This window comes from Hippoglossus hippoglossus, chromosome 3 (assembly GCF_009819705.1).
Source record: "Hippoglossus hippoglossus isolate fHipHip1 chromosome 3, fHipHip1.pri, whole genome shotgun sequence".
NCBI lineage: Eukaryota > Metazoa > Chordata > Actinopteri > Pleuronectiformes > Pleuronectidae > Hippoglossus > Hippoglossus hippoglossus.
Window position 1 is genome coordinate 32379496 of NC_047153.1, and position 15409 is coordinate 32394904.

The 15409-nt window shown below is 39.4% G+C and overlaps 1 long non-coding RNA gene across 1 annotated transcript; it reads left to right on the plus strand.

The window, feature by feature from the left end:
* Window positions 1-911: 911 nt before the first annotated feature.
* Window positions 912-4713, plus strand: LOC117759459. The gene is made up of 4 exons (XR_004613477.1): window positions 912-922; window positions 3407-3416; window positions 4493-4500; window positions 4537-4713. It is a non-coding gene; the product is annotated as an uncharacterized LOC117759459 (long non-coding RNA).
* The last annotated feature ends 10696 nt before the right edge of the window (window positions 4714-15409 follow it).

Sequence of the window (15409 nt, forward strand, 5' to 3'; positions counted from 1 at the left end):
GGTTTCGCTAGTGTGTAGGTGTCTCTTCAACAATGGGAGCTCTGTACAATGTCACAGTGTCAGTGGGCATAGCTCAAAGGAATCTTTGATGTCTTAGACAGTTGCAAAGGTGAAAGATTTCACCTTTTTCAAGCGGGCCAGTAGACCCGCTCAGTATGTAATTCTCTCTCTCTCTCTCTCTCTCTCTCTAACTTTACTACTAACTTTAATAAAATTAATAACTATAACCAAAATTACCATATAGATTGCAAAGTTGAAGGATATAGAGTTCTTGACAGTGTAGAGGTTGGCAAAATTCACACTTATGCAACATTAATGAAGACAACATTTGTGAAAGAAAAACATTTATTATGAAGATAAAGTATAAAAACACAAATTACTAAAAGTAGCTAGTTGCATGCAAAGAAAGACTGTGAAGAGCATAACATAACTAACATTGACTTTAAAATAACTTATAACCAAAATATCACAGCAACACAAATCAAACTTATTAACATCACACGGAATCGAATAAACAGTCTTTGCTTAGTCTAGTATAATTATTAAGCCCAGTTGTGTTAACCATCCATGAAAAGGGGAAAAAAGGTTGATGTGCTGTTTGAAGTCCAGTGGAGTCGTCTTGCTGGTTTAGATTTACCACCCTTCACATCCTCCATATGCCACACTATGGTTTGCTCCACAGTTACAACATTTTGGTTGCATCCCTTTCCCCCCGTGCTCATACTCATGATCCTCACCACATCTAGCGCACCTTCTTTTCCCTCTTCATGTCGTAGCAGTATGACCAAATCGGTTTTGGTACGTAGTCCCTTACTGTGTATGTCCTGTTTCCCAGCACTTCTTTATTGGGAGAATTTCTTCCTCAAGTTTCAAGAATATATTTTTACTATCTCTCTCTTTATTCTATCTTCTCTGAAAACTTGTAATCTCTGTGCATCCTTCACTTTCCCACCTTTCAGATTTGCTCTTATTTCATCGATGGATACTTCAACTGGTATTGCCCAAATCACGCCCTTATTCCACCTGCTTCCCTTCTCCACTCGGCTTGCACTTGTCACTTTACACTTTCCTACCTCCTTCATCCTACATGCTCCCCCTAATCCACCAAAATAAATATTATTTCTCTCTTTTGACTGATTTCCATACACTCTCCAATCTGTCTGCCTCTCCCCACTCAGGCCCATTCACAGCATAGCTGTGCCTGTCCACCGCCGTTTTCGCGTCTCTCTTGGATCTCCCCATACCATCCAGAGTGATCCCTCGCCTCCAATTAACAGGTTTCACCTGCAGTTTCAGGTTCATCAATCGTGTCTTTACTTTCTCTCACTTGTGAACTTTCAACCATAAGTCAACTCCGTTTCACTTTCGTTCCCTATTGGCTGTAGCTTCCGTGTCCGGAGGCACAAGGTTCTCCTTACTTCCTGGTAGAAGAGCTATGTGCCTCCCCCTGGAGCCTGAGCTCTCTCAGTGGCAGGAAGTTATAAAGAAAACCCCTTTCAACTTAAAAGTGTAAAACATATAATAAAACCCACATTAAATAACTAAAAACATCTATATAAAACCATGCAAAATAACCTTCAAATAAACAAACTGGTATTGTAAAGGGTTAAAATACAGAAAATGTATGAATATTTGGTATTTATGATCAGGACTGCTGTTGTATAATAAAATTAAATCATTAAAAGTGAAAATAATATTAAAATATAGAGAGTTTTATAGCAGTTTTAGGGAGTTGACATTTTTGGCAAGAAGATGCAGAAGGTGTTTTTTGATGCAATACACACAAAATTATAATGCATAGAAGTCAATATTGTTGCTAATTAGTGACATATACCAGGCTGTGTTAACACTACAAAAGAAATCTCATTACCATGTAGTATATGGTATATGTATTCTTTTATATGAATCACGTTGGCATTTTAAGGGTTAAAATACTGAAAATGAATAAATATTTGGTATTTATGATCAGGACTGAAGTTGGTTGGGCTGGGGTGTAAGGTTTGACCATGTCCTGAATTTAGACTGGACCCGCTCCGTTCACAGCAAGGCAAGTAATAGTGTTTTGAAACGGATGCGGGCAGCCACTGGTTACCAGTGAAGGGAGCGGAGGAGCGGAGTAGTGTTAGTGAATTTAGGTTGGTTAAAGACCAGTCGAGCTGCTGCATTCTTGATGAGCTGCAGAGGTCGGATGGCACTAGCAGGTAGACCAGCCAGGAGGGAGTTACAATAGTCTAGGCGTGAGATGACCAGAGCCTGGACCAGAACCTGCGCTGCCTTCTGAGTGAGTAGGGGACGTATTCTCCTGATGTTGTGCAGCATGTATCTACAGGAGCGGGTTGTACAGAGAGTTGACTGTCGAGTGCCACACCCAGGTTCCTAGCAGTCTGGGTGGGGGATAGCACGGAGTTGTCAAAGGTAATAGTCAGGTCGTGGGTGGGAGAGCCTTTCCCTTTCTTGTCAAGGTTGATTTTCAGGTACAGTATTTATTCATCTCCTGCTACCTGGTCCTGTACATATATTCTTCATTCACCTTAACTATACATAATTTATGTCTGTATTACTTACCTCAATAAACTCAAATCACTTTAACATTCAGTATTTATCTACATTCTTACAATCACTTTTTTCACAGCCGTTATTTTGTTCACTGCCCTTTTAAAGTCATATACACGACTCTTACTTTACAAATATAGTATACTGCACTGATTCTTAATTGTCCGTGGATATTGCACTGATGTCTTTGTTGTTTTCATTCTTGTTTTTACTTGTTTGACTTGACATTCTCTAGAATGCCTTAGAATTGCCCCTCCGGGGACAAATAAAGTTGTTTAAATATGATACTCTGACTACCACAGACCCTAAATGCATCATGGAAGAAGGCATAAGATGGTTTGTTCGAATTAACATGCTTAGGTAAACATGATGCATGCTGCTCCCAACAAAATGCATGCTGCTTAGAAATTGTGTCCGTCACACAGGTCACATGACCTTAAAACATTGTGGGAAGTGATCTGAGCTTTATCTCATTTGATAGATTAATCATAACCCTAACCCCTAACCCTTAACCCTTAACAACAGAGATTGGTGTGACTAATACAATCTCCATTGCCCAGTCAAAATTTGGAATGACAAATAACATTAAAGATTCAATTGGAATGACGATGACAATGTGTCTGTGAGCAGGACATTGAGACTGTGGAACATGTTTTCTTCCACTGTGATCCTGAAGAATTTTGGTTTTAATTTCAGAGGTGGCTCCAATCCTTAGATATACCTTACTTAGTTAACAACTTAGTTAGTTGTAAGTATTTAAAAGTAAAGATCCATATCAAGGGATAGAAGAATTAACTAAAGACATTTAATCTCGTCAAACTTTTTTCTTTACTGTTTATGTTGATCGAATAAGTTTATTAATAGTTTATTTATTTTACATTTGCTCTTTGTTAGTATTTCTTTTTTTCTCCTTAATACTGTCTCAACGCCAGTGTAAACGTTGTTATGTTGATACATGCCTTAAATGTTTTTTATTTGTCACCATTGGTCTCAATAAAAAATTATTTAAAAAGTTTGGATGAAAAAAAACGTGGGAATGTGCCGGCTGCAGTCACAACGCGCAGTTGCTCTCAGCTGAAGAAACTTTGGAGAGACAGCAAGCTGAAATCGTGGCATAGGCAGCTCGTAGAGGCACATCCAGTGGCAACAGAAACTGCCACTGATTTGTATTGGCAGTTGCCACGATTTGAGGCAGCTGCCACTGTTGCCACAGCTGTTTGGGGGCAGTTGCCATTGCTGCCACCCTGTTTCGATTTAAATTCAATTTTATTTGTATGGCGCCAAATATTAATGTACATTATCTCAAGGTACTTTACATTGAAGGTCAAGACCTTTACAATAGTTCCCACAATGAGCAAGCACTTTGGCAACTGTGGAGAAGAAACCTCTAGCACAGGGGTATTCAACTAAAATTGAAAGAGGTCCAGTTAGAGAAAATTTCTTGAAGCAAAGGTCCGGAAGATCATAATGTCTAACTATTTAGTGTGATATATATTTAAGTAGCCTAGTAGTTGTATCAACATCTGCATGTACTAAATACCTGACTGTCAAATCAAATGTATGGAAGCGTATTGCATTCACTTGAAAAAAAAATAAGTTCTGTTTTTCTGAGATAATTATCTCGGAAAAACAGGAAAAAAAATTAATTAGAAAAACAGAGCTTTTTTTTACATGCTTTTGATTTGAAAGTGAAGTTCCTGAATAGACGCTTTACGTCATGGCGCTAATATACGGAAGCGTATTGCATTCACTTGAAAAAATTTTGCATGGACGTTTCACATAGAGCCCTTGTTCAGCGGGCTGCATGTAGCTGCTGCACTCTTAGACAGTCTTTTGTTTCGCACGATTTCTTGTATTAGCGCCATGACGTATAGCGTCGCTTCAAACTGTCAGACTCTCCTTCTGTATAAATAACATGAACCACAAAAGACTAATGTAGCCGAGCGTGTTGTTCTCTTATACTGTCACAGGCCTCAGCCGAAGAAGGACACGAGAGATGGTTATTGAATCGGGACATCACACCCGTTTACTTTCCTTCACACTTCAAAACTTCTCTATCGACAGAACCCTCTTCCGTTAGAACCCTTTTCAAAACAAGAGTCCCAACCAACACCCTGCTTATAACAGGAACTACACATCAATCTTCCATAATAAAGCCACTAAATAAAATAGCTTACACTAACAAACGAAATATTTGAATTATGGACAAAAACGAAAACTATCCTCTATCTATCTGCAGCATATCCCCCGAAAGATGGTCGAGACTTTCAACTGATGTTTTCAGGTTTATTTGAAACTTCCGTAAACAACACCGTAAGAGCATGTGCCTCTTCGGAGGGTCGCTAAAACATCAAACTTTTCCTTTCTGAAGTTACAGATTCATAACAGTAGGTCCGCGTCTATACAGGAACTTCACTTTCAAAATAAAAGTATGTAAAAAAAAAGTTGTTCTACTTAATTTTTTTTCCTGTTTTTCCGAGATAGTTATCTCGGAAAAACAGAACTTTTTTTTTTTCAAGTGAATGCAATACGCTTCCGTACAAATGAATTCAGCACGATTCAAAAACTTTTGGACAATGTTTATTGTCACGTAACAAAGAACTGAACATATATGTATGATTGCAGATATGTATGTTCTCTCATTAACTAAATAAAAGTAGGGCTGCATTTCAAAATAAGAGAAAATAAATAAAATGTGAAAATTGTGCATGTTCAAATAAAGGGCTTAACTTCAGAAAAATAAAATAAAGGGAGCAAAAGCTTGAATTTCCCTTTTTCTGTTTCACATCTTGACTCAAAAGTCTCAACCAATTTTACAGATAATAAATCTCAACACATCTTAACAATTGAACAGTTTTAGAATCACTTTCTTCCCCTCTTATATCCAACTCCCCCACTTTGTTCGTCTGTTTCTCTCCCTTTCTCCGTCTCACTCCTCTGTTTCTCTCCCTTTCTCCGTCTCACTCCTCTGTATCTCTCCCTTTGTTTTCTCTACCTGTATCTCTGTCTTTCTTTTTCTTTCTACCATCTTTTCATGTGTAACTTGCCTCTAACTCTCTCATCTGTCCGCACTGTAGAGTCGCAATGTTTACCGCCTGGAATGCACAGACTTGATTGGCTGAGTAGTATCACATGGGATGGCTTAACTCGCATGCAATTGGTCTGTGTGTTTCCTCATCCGCTAAACCACTACCGTAAAGACTACAAAAGCTGCGCCGGTTACAAATAGAAGTGCCCCGTCAGGTTTTAAATCATAACCTTCTGTTTTGGCTGTAGGTCCGGGTCCGTACGGGACGGCTTCTGGGTCCGGACCCGGACCGCGGTCCGCCTGTTAGTGACCTCTGATCTAGAGGAAGTAAAACTCGTAACAAAGTTTCTGAAGGTGAACCTGCGGAAGGATCATTACCGGTACAGCCTGCTCGACCCCGGTCGACCAAGGCAGCCCGACCAACCTTGGAACTCTCCCATGGATGCCATTTTTGCCCAGTCTCTTTCTTATTGTTGAATCATGAACACTGACCTTAACTGAGGCAAGTGAGGCCTGCAGTTCTTTAGATGTTGTTCTGGGGTCTTTTATGACCTCCTGGATGAGTCGTCGATGCGCTCTTGGAGTAATTTTGGTAGGCCGGCCACTCCTGGGAAGGTTCACCACTGTTCCAAGTCTTCTCCATTTGTGGATAATGGCTCTCACCGTGGTTCGCTGAAGTCCCAAAGCCTTAGAAATGGCTTTGTAACCCTTTCCAGACTGATACATGTCAATTACTTTGATTCTCATCTGTTTTTGAATTTCCTTAGATCGCGGCATGATGTGTTGCTTTTTGAGATCTTTTAGCCTACTTCACTTTGTCAGACAGGTTCTATTTAAGTGATTTCTTGATTCAACAGGTCTGGCAGTAATCAGGCCTGGGTGTGGCTAGTGAAATTGAACTCAGCTTTCCAAAATATGTGGTTAATCACAGTTCATTCATGATTTATCAAGGGGGGGCAATTACTTTTTCACATAGGGCCAAGTAGGTTTGGGTAGCTTTTTTCCCCTTAATAAATGAAATCATCATTTAAAAACTGCATTTTATATTTACTCGGGTTATCTTTGTCTAATATTAAAATTAGTTTGATGATCTGAAACATTTAAGTGTGACAAATATGCAAAAAAATAAGATACCAGGAAGGGGGCAAATACTTTTTCACAGCACTGTATATATATGAATGTCACTGAAAACGTCACTGAAAACACAAGAATGAAAACTTGAATGGAGTTTAAGATAACAATTTTACGATTTTAAATTTTAAATCTGGGTTTCTGAAGGGTACATCTTCCAAGGAAATTAACAAGTATATTTCTTTGAATTGTGAGTAAGCATGTATATGTGCAACATCTCTAAATCTGTTCTGCCAGTGGGGGCAATTTGAAGGTCAACTTCAAATCATGTGAAATGTATTTATTTACAGATCATTTTCTTTTTCCACAGAACAGGTGACACAGATATCAAATATACACATATATCCCCCCCCCCCCCCCCACACCCACACACACACACACCTCCCCCCACTGTGTATACAGTCTATAATTGCAACACACAGCAGCAACAACATGACATACCACTTGACTTGCTCAAAGGTAACACCCGATGGTATAAGCAGGACAGCATTCACAAACATCAGAACTTCATATAATAGAAATTAATTTTATTAATAAAATGAATTGTGGGTCACGGATAAGCGATCCAAAACAGTTCACAGTATGAAATATTAAAATAGTAAACATAAAGAACAAGAATAAAATGTAATTTAGCCTTCCACACAATACATAATGTGAGTGTCACTCTTAAGTACATAATGATGTGCATTTATCAAGCTCTAGCTATGGATTTTTACCATTCGTTATTAGACATTAACAATTAAGCAAAAAGTGATTATGTACTGTATCTAATTTGGAAGGCTCTGGATTGATCCCCTTAGCGTTATTTTTTTATTAAATCAGTAACATACACATTGTGTATTTCTGAAAATAAAGATTAGATGGTAAAGGTTTGAGTGTTAAAGACAGCATTTGCTTCTTTTAAAATATAATCTATGCATTGATGATAAAGGTTACTGTAAATGTTTTACAAGTTAGAAGTGTTAGCTGGTAGCAATATCAATCTAGACTAAATGCTTTGACCACACTTTCTCCTTTACAGCAGGAGAGCATTCTTTTACATGGCTGGAGCTGACTGGTGCCGGAAGACAAGTTTTCAAGGACGACATAAACTTTCCACTGTCCTTGTGATGAATGAAGAGGAACAAGCCTAATCATTAGGACCTGCAAAACTGGGAAGGTGATCAGGATGAAAATTCTCCTGCTGAACTTTTCAGTGTGTTCCAAAAACAAGAAGACTATGAGAAGTTGACCACTGAAATGATTGATAAAAACAATCAAAGAGTTTTCTCCAGATTTGAGGAAGAGTGATTTACCCTTGTGGACCTATGCAGCAGTCACAGGGTATCAACTAAATTTAAATTTGTATTTATGTGTGAGAAAAATGATGAATAGAGAACTTAAAAAATGTAAACAGCAACCTCACGTCTTCATACACAACAAATATTATTTTTAAAGTTGCTTTTAATGACAGATAGACATTAAAAATGTGTAAATAATTGCCTTTTATTTTTTATGTTTGTGTAATTTGTGTAAATGCAGATCATAATAACTAAATTAAAGCATTAAATTATAGAATTGTCTATTGTAATGACATATTGTGTCAGTGATGGTAAATGTTAATAATGGAACCTTAAAAAGGGCTACAGAGCTGCAATAACAGACACAAACAGCAGGTTTTACATATGTCAAAGATAGCAAAGGTATTGTAGTAAGGACTGGGTTATAGTAACTTTAATATTAAAAAATTAATAACAGCTTCTGACCATCATCATTTCAGACAGAGGAGTAAAGTCATAGCAAATTTGAGTCTTTTTATGTAACTCATTGAAAAGAAAGCAGGGTTCCAGTTTCAGTCATTAAGCATCATGTTCCTACCATATTTGTGTGTACCAGATTGTTGTACATCATTTTAATAACAGCCCAACTCTCCATCAACATCTAAAAATTATGCCTGGATAAAAGTCATTACACAGAAAGACACACCATTCCCGTAGGCATCAGAAACTGGTTACATGTGGAAATACCTGAATATACAGATGGTAGTGCAATTAAGTGTCCACTTGTCACTTGTTGTAAATTGTTACAGTGAATAGTAATGATGGTGTCCTCAAAAGTTTTTTGACTGCAGAACATGTAATATCACTTAAATGTTTGAATGCATTTCAAAAAACACAATTACTAAGCAATATGAGGACACAATACTTAAGAGAAAAAGAGAACATCTTTACATTGTTCTGCTTGATCTTTTGATCTTGGCTGCCTCCAAACAGCCTGGTAACAGAGACAGATGTCACCAAACAAAGGTGGGAGCTGCCGTGGCAGGTGCCGTAATGCAGCCTGGCAGCAGTGTAATTTCAAGTTTCAGTTCAATGACGCAAAACATAGGCAAAGCATTAACAGCATTTAAGTAGAATCGGTACAAATATGACAAAGAAGTGTAATGGCAAATTATACTACTATACTGTACTATATATTATCTCTGTTCATGTATACCATTTCTGCTTGTGTAACTGCCAAGATGACCTTTGATGACCTGCCTCACAGCAGATGCAGTAGGTATCAGTCTACAAAAGCTCCGGGATGTCAAAGCCACAAATCTTAACACACTGTGCTTGCCTCCTCCACAAAGACCTTGAAGAGGCCAAAAGTTTGTTTCTTATCCCCTGGGATGTTATAGAAGAGCATGCCTGCGAGTGTGTTTCTTTGTATTTCACACCTTCACATGTTGGCATGCTGTAAGATCTGTCTCACCTTCCTTGCAAGGAATAAAGTATACCAAGACCATTCTAGATCTCTTTATTTTAGACGCCTCACCAGGTCAAATTTCCACCGCAACCTTGGTTTCAGAAGTGGGATCCCTTGTGTGACTCATCTGGAGCCACAAACGGACAGTGACTGATCATCCTGAGAGAAAAAGTACTTTAGCCTCTACCTCAGTGAAACACAGAGAATAGATGGTTGACCGTCGGGAGCCACAGACAGTCACCACTGGGATCTCCACACAACGGGACATTCATCGTCCTTACGGTGAGACTGTGAAATAATTCTGAGAATAATTATATAAACCAGATTTAGTCAACAAATTATTCAAACAAATTGTTCCTTAATTCCTATCTGATGGAAATCTGCTGATTGCCGATATAGTCAATACAGGGCAGAGAAATGTTACATTTTCGGAACATATAGATCTGGGACCTCCTTTAAAATACTATCTGTTTGACAGCTTTTTTCAGCATTGTAGTGTAAACTATCTGAATTTGCGGTGACGACCGTGTCTTAAAGAATAAAATAGTGTACACATGAAAGGTCAAGGACCTTTTCCATTTTAAGGTCAGGGACCTTACGGGATCAGATACTGCTATGAGATGGGAAACAAATGATTTAAAGAGAATCCAGATAATTTGCCCGATTTGGAGGCTCAAAATGTGAAAATAATGCAGACTAAATATGGTGATGTTGCCACAGGACCTTTACCAATATGGATAAAGGAGTTCGGATTCCCCAGATGGGGAACATTTAGTCCGAGGCAATTAATAAGGTTGAGAGAGAAAATAGATCTGTGAATTAAAAAGAGAAAGCCAAAAAGAAAGGTTTAAAAAAAAGGATCTGAGGGAGATAGAGACACGTCTAAAATCACTGAGCGTGTGAAAAAATTAATCAGAATGTAGGGAAAGAAAAAAGAAATGCCGTTTGTATCACAAAAAGATGATGAGATGAATGAACGTGAACGAATGACAAATGAATGAGAACGTACACATAAATCTGCTCGGAAAAAGTCTTCTTTGTATCCTACAATGCCTCAGTGTGTCAGTGTGTGGACTACGATCTCGACTTGGTCCTGTTCCACCCAAAGAAAGTAGTCAATTCATACACTCCATTGGCGGTTCTGGCAAAATTGTTAAAGAAATATATTCTGTTCCTTTAATGATGGAACATTAATGATGATCGAACTCATGTTGTCCTATTAACTTATTAGGACGAGACCTTATGTGCTGTCTAGGGATAGGATTCATGTTAAAATCCTGACGGCCTGCAGGTTGTGACAAATTTGGATCAACTAAATTGCAATTTGTTCAACAAAAGGTAACTTTTCTAGCTCATGTGATCACAGCAGAGGGCAAATCCCTCTCATTCAAACGTATTGAGACTATACAGAACAAAGCAGACCTCTAAGTTCCTATGAGCAAAGAGAAACATAGATAATGACCTTTGACTGGATCTGTTTGATGCATCCTCCAATGTTTAATCCCATTTTTTCTTAATAAGGCTGATTACAGACGTCCAAGTATGTAAGTGTGGCTGATGAGATACCCGACCCAAAGCCTGACACTGATTGTATGTTTCACAGGTAAAGGTAAAGGTAAATTAAATTAATCTTTCTGAGAAGATGAGGAAGATTGCAGGACTTCACCCCTGTGGGTGGGGCCATCAATGTTTGTCTCACCTGAGACAAATCCCTAATGCTTTCATGATTTGTTACAAGTGTGAATTCTAGTAATCAGACAGTGAATTTTTAGTCTACTATTATTAGTGTTTCTGTTGCTTTAACAACAGAACCCTAATAAGAGATAATTAAGACTTTCTAAATGATTTACAGGACTTACCTTTTTGTGATTAATTGTATATAATAATTTGTATTCAATTCAAATATTTGATTCCCAGGTTAACTTTATGTTTGAGCATATCTTTTGATTTAATAGATTTTTGTGTTCCTATTTGATGTAATTATTAAAGTGTTCTTATCCCAAGTGTGAAGATCTAAAAATCTCCAGGTCAGTTAGTAATTGTCCCATAGTTTTGTAATTGTAGAATATTAATGTTTAGATTTTAACGATTCAGAGAAGCAGTTTACTGAGCTGGTAACATATATCCTGTGTCAAATGTTTTATATGTATTCAAGAGCAATGTTTGTTAACAGGGCTGGAAAGTCTGTTTTATCTGTTGTTTTAGTTGTGAGTGGTTTGACTGGTCGGATTGAATGTTCTTAACAATTAAGTTAATTGATCTTTGAAAAGGTTAAATTGCATAATTATGTAAATGTCATGGTCACCATTTCCTGCTGCATGTTCTATGTCACTTCCTGTTTTATTTTTATACTCACGCTTGTCTCTGTTTCTTCTAGGTATCTCCACTCCTACTACTACTGACTACACTAGTTTCATCATCTAAACCAGAGGTCACTAACAGGCGGACCGCGGTCCGGGTCCGGACCCAGAAGCCGTCCCGTACGGACCCGGACCTACAGCCAAAACAGAAGGTTATGATTTAAAACCTGACGGGGCGCTTCTATTTGTAACCGGCGCAGCTTTTGTAGTCTTTACGGTAGTGGTTTAGCGGATGAGGAAACGCACAGACCAATTGCATGCGAGTTAAGCCATCCCACGTGATACCACTCAGCCAATCAAGTCTGTGCATTCCAGGCGGTAAACATTGCGACTCCACAGTGCGGACAGATGAGAGAGTTAGAGGCAAGTTACACATGAAAAGATGGTAGAAAGAAAAAGAAAGATAGAGATACTGGTAGAGAAAACAAAGGGAGAGATACAGAGGAGTGAGACGGAGAAAGGGAGAGAAACAGGAGTGAGACGGAGAAAGGGAGAGAAACAGGAGTGAGACGGAGAAAGGGAGAGAAACAGGAGTGAGATGGAGGAAGGGAGAGAAACAGAGGAGTGAGACAGAAAGTTGAGAAACAGGAGTGAGACGGAGAAAGGGAGAGAAACAGAGGAGTGAGACGGAGAAAGGGAGAGAAACAGGAGTGAGATGGAGAAAGGGAGAGAAACAGAGGAGTGAGACGGAGAAAGGGAGAGAAACAGGAGTGAGATGGAGAAAGGGAGAGAAACAGAGGAGTGAGACAGAAAGTTGAGAAACAGGAGTGAGATGGAGAAAGGGAGAGAAACAGAGGAGTGAGACAGAGAAAGTGGAGAAACAGGAGTGAGACGGAGAAAGGGAGAGAAACAGAGGAGTGAGACGGAGGAAGGGAGAGAAACAGAGGAGTGAGACAGAAAGTTGAGACACAGGAGTGAGACGGAGAAAGGGAGAGAAACAGAGGAGTGAGACGGAGGAAGGGAGAGAAACAGAGGAGTGAGACAGAAAGTTGAGAAACAGGAGTGAGACAGAAAGGGAGAGAAACAGAGGAGTGAGACGGAGAAAGTTGAGAAACAGGAGTGAGACGGAGAAAGGGAGAGAAACAGAGGAGTGAGACGGAGAAAGTTGAGAAACAGAGGAGTGAGACGGAGAAAGGGAGAGAAACAGAGGAGTGAGACGGAGGAAGGGAGAGAAACAGAGGAGTGAGACAGAAAGTTGAGAAACAGGAGTGAGACAGAGAAAGGGAGAGAAACAGAGGAGTGAGACGGAGAAAGTTGAGAAACAGGAGTGAGACAGAGAAAGGGAGAGAAACAGAGGAGTGAGACGGAGAAAGTTGAGAAACAGGAGTGAGACGGAGAAAGGGAGAGAAACAGAGGAGTGAGACGGAGGAAGGGAGAGAAACAGAGGAGTGAGACAGAAAGTTGAGAAACAGGAGTGAGACAGAGAAAGGGAGAGAAACAGAGGAGTGAGACGGAGAAAGTTGAGAAACAGGAGTGAGACGGAGATAGTTGAGAAACAGAGGAGTGAGACGGAGAAAGGGAGAGAAACAGAGGAGTGAGACGGAGGAAGGGAGAGAAACAGAGGAGTGAGACGGAGAAAGTTGAGAAACAGGAGTGAGACGGAGAAAGGGAGAGAAACAGGAGTGAGCCGGAGAAAGTTGAGAAACAGGAGTGTGACGGAGAAAGGGAGAGAAACAGAGGAGTGAGACGGAGAAAGGGAGAGAAACAGAGGAGTGAGACGGAGAAAGGGAGAGAAACAGGAATGAGCCGGAGAAAGTTGAGAAACAGGAGTGTGACGGAGAAAGGGAGAGAAACAGGAGTGAGCCGGAGAAAGTTGAGAAACAGGAGTGTGACGGAGAAAGGGAGAGATACAGAGGAGTGAGACGGAGAAAGGGAGAGAAACAGAGGAGTGAGACGGAGAAAGGGAGAGAAACAGGAGTGAGACGGAGAAAGTTGAGAAACAGGAGTGTGACGGAGAAAGGGAGAGAAACAGGAATGAGCCGGAGAAAGTTGAGAAACAGGAGTGTGACGGAGAAAGGGAGAGAAACAGGAGTGAGCCGGAGAAAGTTGAGAAACAGGAGTGTGACGGAGAAAGGGAGAGATACAGAGGAGTGAGACGGAGAAAGGGAGAGAAACAGAGGAGTGAGACGGAGAAAGGGAGAGAAACAGGAGTGTGACGGAGAAAGTTGAGAAACAGAGGAGTGAGACGGAGAAAGTTGAGAAACAGGAGTGTGACGGAGAAAGGGAGAGATACAGAGGAGTGAGACGGAGAAAGGGAGAGAAACAGAGGAGTGAGACGGAGAAAGGGAGAGAAACAGGAGTGAGACGGAGAAAGGGAGAGAAACAGACGAACAAAGTGGGGGAGTGGGATATAAGAGGGGAAGAAAGTGATTCTAAAACTGTTCAATTGTTAAGATATGTTGAGATTTATTATCTGTAAAATAATACTTTTGAGTCAAGATGTGAAACAGAAAAAGGGAAATTCAAGCTTTTGCTCCCTTTATTTTATTTTTCTGAAGTTAAGCCCTTTATTTGAACATGCACAATTTTCACATTTTATTTATTTTGTCTTATTTTGAAATGCAGCCCTACTTTTATTTAGTTAATGAGAGAACATTATACATATCTGCAATCATACATATATGTTCAGTTCTATGTTACGTGACAATAAATATTGTCAAAATGTTTTTGAATCGTACTGAATTCATTTGATTTGACAGTCAGGTATTTAGTACATGCAGATGTTGATACAACTACTAGGCTACTTAAATATATATCACACTAAATAGTTAGACATTATGATCTTCCGGACCATTGCTTCAAGAAATTTTCTCTAACTGGACCTCTTTAAATTTTAGTTGAATACCACTGCTCTAGATAGTCAAGTTTGATCGTCTTCTCGGCGCTCCGCCAGGGCCGTGACCAACTCTGGCAGGGCCGATCCGAGGACCTCACTAAACCATCCAATGGGTAGTAGTGATGTGTGTACAAAAGGCGTTAATCAACGCGAGCACATTCCTCATCCATTTATTCCCTTTAGAATGATCCAGGTGCTCATGCAGGAGCTCGGTTCAGTTCAGTCTTTATTATTTGGTCTGAAATTTGGCCTGCAGCAAAACTAGACTGTGTCCAGTGATTTTTTCTTCTCTGTACTAGCACTGTGCAGGTTGTTAACAAAAGAGGAAAACTATCCTATTATGTGTGCCTCGAACTTGTTTCCATTTGCTGAGTTTTCATAAGGGGCATTGTGTGCCATTCCTGCTACTGATTAGAAAGTGAAAGGTCCATGTTTAGTGATATTTACAGTTAACAATTTTTTAGTGGTTATACTGTGGTCTATTAGTGTTCTTAGGCAGACACAAGAGGCTTGTTTATTCTGTTGTGTTGGTTCTTTCTTGTCCCTAGAAGTTCAGATGCACTAGTCCATTACTATTTGAACCTCAGTATCTGGGGTTCAAAATTTGTAAAATTATACATTATATGTATATTTTTGTTATAGTTAGTCAGTTGAAATAAATCCTGAAGAGAACAATTTTGGGTTGTTTTGTGTCTGTAGAGGCCTACTATAAAAATCACTTTGCATTTTTAAGTTTGGTACTTGTACTTTTACTTTTGATACTTAAGTACATTT